The sequence below is a fragment of the Nicotiana tomentosiformis genome, chromosome 1 (assembly GCF_000390325.3).
Source record: "Nicotiana tomentosiformis chromosome 1, ASM39032v3, whole genome shotgun sequence".
In the NCBI taxonomy this organism is placed as follows: Eukaryota; Viridiplantae; Streptophyta; class Magnoliopsida; order Solanales; family Solanaceae; genus Nicotiana; species Nicotiana tomentosiformis.
This window is the reverse complement of record NC_090812.1, coordinates 152,621,732-152,627,290: the sequence shown is the minus strand read 5'-3', so window position 1 is coordinate 152,627,290 and position 5,559 is coordinate 152,621,732. Positions and strand designations below refer to the sequence as shown.

General features: G+C 36.4%; 1 long non-coding RNA gene across 1 annotated transcript; it reads right to left on the bottom strand.

Moving 5' to 3' along the window:
* Positions 1–1,121: 1,121 nt before the first annotated feature.
* Positions 1,122–3,855, bottom strand: LOC104111807 (uncharacterized). Its single transcript, XR_689809.4, has 2 exons — positions 3,765–3,855; positions 1,122–3,169 (listed from the first exon to the last, which is right to left on the bottom strand). It is a non-coding gene; the product is annotated as an uncharacterized lncRNA (long non-coding RNA).
* Between the last annotated feature and the right edge of the window lie 1,704 nt (positions 3,856–5,559).

The window sequence follows — 5,559 nt, the reverse complement described above, 5'->3', positions numbered from 1 at the left end:
ATCCTAGGGTAGAGAGGTTGTTTTCGATAGACCCTCGGCTCTCTCCTTCCAAGAATTCTCTACCTTGCTCTTGGAGTGACTCGAACTCACAACCTATTGGTTGGAAGTGGAAAATGCTCACCACTAGAGCGTAGTGAGGGGTGGATTTATAGGGTTATTTATGGGGCACGTGAACTCATTGTCTCTACGTCAAATTAGATATTTTATGTATGTATTTTCTAGAATTGATCTAATATTAGCTGTTGGCTCCCAGGTTCTACAAAGGCTCAATGGTGCACGTAGTTGATTACTGAGTTATTTACCCAAAGGAACGGGGATCAATTCACATTTAGTACTTTTTTTCTCCTTTCCTTAGTAGTGCACTCATGTTCTAAAACTTCTAGATCCGCCTCGGAGCGTAGTCCTAGTTAATCTAACTAATTTGATCTTTACAGATAGACTAGGTTATCCTCTTAACTACTCAATATACTAGGCTTGACATCCTCAACTGTTGTTGAGGGTAGTGCCCTGTACTCAGCCTTTACACATGACCTTCCCACCGTGTGTTGTTTCTTAATTAGATACCAAAGATATACAAATTGCACCTAGATAAATTGTGCAGTTGATTTTCTTGTTGTGGTTCATCCTCCCCAATCTGCATCAGAGAATGCATATAATCTGAGAGGTGACTTTGCAAGCAATCTAAACCCATATTGAGTAGTTCCTTTTACATATCTGAGAATCCTTTTCGAGCTTGAAGATGTTCACTATTTGGATTTTGTATAAATTGACTTTCCCGGTTCACAACATGTGATATGTCAGGCCTGGTTAGAGTAAGGTATTGAAGACTTCCTAAAATGCTCCAGTATACTGAGGCATCTACTGGACTTCTTGTAGCCTATTGCAATCCTTGCTTTTGTGCTAATAGTGTACTGACTAGCTTTGCAAGTGCCATATCAATCTTCTTCAGTAGCTCAACAACATACTTTCCTTAATTTAGATGAATGCCTTCATTGAAATATCTCACTTTTATTCCTAAGAATAAGTATAACTGTCCATGATCTTTCATGGAAAACTCCTTCCCAAGACCCGTTATTATCTTTGTAACGAGCTCAGAAGAGCTTCTTCTAACCACTATGTCATCCGCATACAAGAGAAGTAGTATTGTCCCTTTCTTATGCTAAAGTACAAATAATGAAGCGTTTGCTCTACTACACTAAAAACCAAGATGGAGTAAGCAGCATGGAATCCTAAGTGCCTGGCTCACAATTCTTTGTTCCATGCTCATTGCTTCCTTTTCTTTTATTAAAGAAGTATGGACTACATGCATTTTCCTTGCCTTCTGCCTTGTCACAATATTATGACCTCCTGCATTTTGAGAAGTGCTAACCACTTCTTCATCTGTGTCATTCACATCTAAAGAAGGCACCAAAGTGTGATTTTTCTTAGTGTGAAACCATTTTGATAGGTCAACTTCTAGTTATATACCCTGTGGATCATGTAGTGAAAATCGATTAGGCTTGCATCTTAATGCTTGGATCTACAATAGTTGCGGTTGTTGTATCTTGATCTTCTACATCCCAATCAACATTGTTGCTGCTGTCATTATCTTCACTGGTGTCATTATCCTCACTGGTGTTATCTATTTTGTCATTCTCAACTTGGCCAAAGAGTGTTGTAGGATACGTAAAACAGGAGAAGAGCCTTTACTTTCAAATGACAACTGCATGATATGGAGATTGAGCTTATGCTATAGTGTCTTGAGCAAGTGGAATATTGTCATTAATTATCTCAGCAATGTTCAACATTTCCCTTAAGCAATAGTTCCTCTTTTGTCTATCTAATGTCCTGCACTTTAGTAAAGAACTCAAGGAAGGTAGCTAAGTGAGTTAAGGTATTAATGTGAGACTATTCTGGCCACACATAGAGTAATGTAAATTCATCAAATATAAGATGTATAGATAAAAAGACTCTCATGGATGGTGGATGAAAGCATCTGTATCCTTTGTGCGGATTGCTATAACTAATAAACACATAAGGGTACGTATTTGGTGAAAATTGAGACTTTCCTTTAATGTAAGAATAACATCTGTGACCAAAGACTTTTAAAATATTATAATCTGGGAAAGTACCATAAAGTTTTACAAAGGGAATCTCATTCTTCAGAACTGATCAAGAACACAACAGTTAGGAAAGCGTCAACCAGTAGAAATTGAGGCAATTTAGCATGAAATATTAGTGTTAAACAAGTTTTACTATGTGCCTATATTTTCTGTCAGATATTCCATTCTGCTCAGGGGTACCAGAGCAAAACAACTGTCTAATGATTCCACAGTTTTCCAAATGTTTGACAAACTCACTACTATTGAACTCAATACCTCCATCACTTTGAAATTGTTTCGTTGTCTTGGAAAATTGTCTCTCTACCATTTTCTGAAACTTAAGAAAGACTTCAAAAAACTCTGACTTCTTCTTTAAGCGATAAAGCCAAGTGGATTCTAGTATTATTATCCAAAAATATAGCATAATACCTCATTTTTTGAGAGGATTGAATTGGAGCTGGACCCCAGAGATCACAATAAAGTTTTTGCAAAGTATCCTTCTCAATTGTATTTCTCAAATCAAAAGAAAGCTTACAGTTTTTGCTTAGCTGGCAGTACAGAGAGTAGGGACTTTATTCCAACTTCTGACATCAATAAATTTAATTTAACTGGACAACTTTAATGATTTAAAACTAGGATATCCTAATAAAGAGTATCAAATGCTATCTATCTTTTTCCAATCCTGTGTCGTAATCAAAGCATAGATATTGTTATATTCTATTGCATACAGTCCTTCTCTCTTACATCCCTTGGCCAGGGTCTCCTTGACTTCTTGTCTTTAACAACAAAATCAGATTCAGAAAATTCAAGTGTACATGAATTATCTTTTGCAAGTTTGCTAACTGAGGCAGATTGTTTTTTATATTAGGAACCACAAGAATGTCTTTAAATTTCAATCCTAACTTAGTAGTATTTCCCACATGTGTTATATTTAATTCTGAACTATTTCCAACAATTATCATGTTTGTTCCTTTATAAGTTTGAAGATAAGATATATTACCTTATGTGTTTGTCATATTAGTGGTTGTACAAGAGTCCACATATATTGCAAACTCTTCACCAGTAGTGTTCTAACTTGCTGCCAAGGCCTATGGAAGATCATATGTAGTTTGATAAGAATAATCCCGGCAAAATACATAAGTTTCACCCTAAACTTGTCCGAAAAACTGAATTGCATACTGAAATTTTACGGGTATTTATTTCCCCCCTTATTCCTATTTTTAGTGTAATTAATACCACCTTAAATGTTTACGTGGAAAAAGAATTAAATATAAAAGAAGAAAGGCGCTTTTGAAAGTCTAAAACTCTAAATGTTTTTAGGGCCATCTTTTTTGTTTTTTAAAGTTTGTTAGTTTTGGATATTTTTAACAAGTGGGTCCCATTCCTCTAATTTTCAATTCCCACCTTCCCAATCCCTTCTCTTCTCCCCCCTCCTCCCTTCTTCTTCCCTGTCCTGTCACCGTTTTCAGCCATAGATTTGCTTTATTTCTTTGTTTCTTTCTTTTTCTTTTTCTTCAACCAATCAAAATGAGTTTCCCCTAGAGTGTCTCAATTAAACACCAAAAGAAAATTTAATAAAACAGTTTTCAAGCATCTTTTATAAATTTTTTTATGTTAGAAACAAATACAATCATCAACCCTCTTAATACTGGAAAAAGGTAGAACAAAAAGAAAAAGCCAAACCTGAAACTTCGTTTTGAGATCCAGCTAACAACGCCAACTGGCTAATCAATATATGTTAGCAAAAATGAACCCGTTGATGCCTTCTGAAATTTTAAAGTAATAGAGATTCAAGGACGGGAATATGCTTCCAGATTAGGAGATGTACATAGATATTCCTGTTGAATTCTAAGTTAGCTGCAGGAAGGAACAAGCTACAACTTCGTCGTTAATGACGAAATCTTACCGAGAATGCTAAGTTTTGGAAAATATTTAAAAGATTTTTATTTTAAAAAAACAAAGTAATTCATCTTATTCTTCAAGCATTTCAAATAGCATTCAAAATTCCAATTTCAATCTTCAATTTTATTCTATTTGCTGATGGGGAAGTAGTCTCAATGTTCTTGTTCGCAGTTGCGCACTAAGATGAAGTTATTGAGGGGTTTTAAGGGTTAATTAGAGTTAATTATTGTAAAAAAGAGTAATAAAAAGGAAAAACTGTGTTAAGAAAAAAGAAAGAGTGAAACATTAGAATTTTAATGAATTTCTGACGTGGCAATGACGTGGCACGCGAGTGTGATACACCTCACCTTTAACGATCCGACCAGTTGTTTTGAGCATTTACGCTCCTTTCAACTATTTGAAGTCTTGAATAACTTCCTACGTGGTATTATGACTTGTGTGAATTGTCGGTTTTGGTTTTAGGTATTTCAGAGTTAGCTTGGAAGAATGAATTTCATGTTGGAAACTTTAAGTTAGAAAAGTTGACCGGATGTGGACTTATGTGTAAACGACCTTGGATTTGAATTTTGATGAATTCAATAGCTCTTTATGTTGATTTTGGACTTAGGAGCGTGTCCCGAAAATTATTTGGAGGTCGGTAGAGGAATTAGGCTTGAAATGGCGAAAGTCGAATTTTTGGAAAGTTTGACCAGGTTGTTGACTTTTTGATAGCGGGGTCGAAATCCGATTCTAAAAATTTGAATACCTCTGTTATGTCATTTATGACTTGTGTGCAAAATTTAAGGTCAATCGGACGTGATTTGATAGGTTCCGGCGTCGTTTGTAGAAATTGAAAGTTTCAAAGTTCATTAGGCTTGAATCTATGTGTGATTCGTGTTTTTAGTGTTGTTGGATGTGATTTGAAGACTCGTTTAAGTTTGTATGATATTTCAGGACTTGTAGGTATATTTGGTTGAGGTCCTGGGGGCCTCGGGTGAGTTTCAGATGGATAACGGATCAAATTCGGACTTAAGATCACTTTTGGAAATTTTGCTTCTGGTATTTTCGCACCTGCGGAGGTCTGATTGCAGGTGCGAAGCCGCATGTGCACACCAGCCATCGCAGAAGCGACCGGACGTGAAGATGGGCAGTAGTCGCATGTGCAAAAAGGAACGTGCAGAAGCGGAGGGAGCATTTTGGGCTATCGCAGATGCGGACATTTCGTCGCACAAGTGAGACCGCATATGCGACTAATATGGTCGCATGTGGGACAGGCCCTGGACAAAATAAAATTAGAGGAGTTCCGAGCTTTTGCCATTTTTGGGCATTACAAGCTCGGGTTGGACGATTCTTGAGCGAGAAATCACGGAAAATCTTGAGTTAAGTCACTAGTGATCATTTCTTCTCCATAATATGGAATTATCATCAAATAATCTGAGTAGATTACATATTTTTGAGGTGTAAATCGAGGATTTGAAAATAAAATTTGAAGATTTGAGGGTCGAGTTGAGATCGGATTTTGGTAAAATTGATATAGGTAGACTCGTGGTTGAATGGGCTTTCGGATTTTGTAACTTTTGTCGGGTTCCGAGATGTA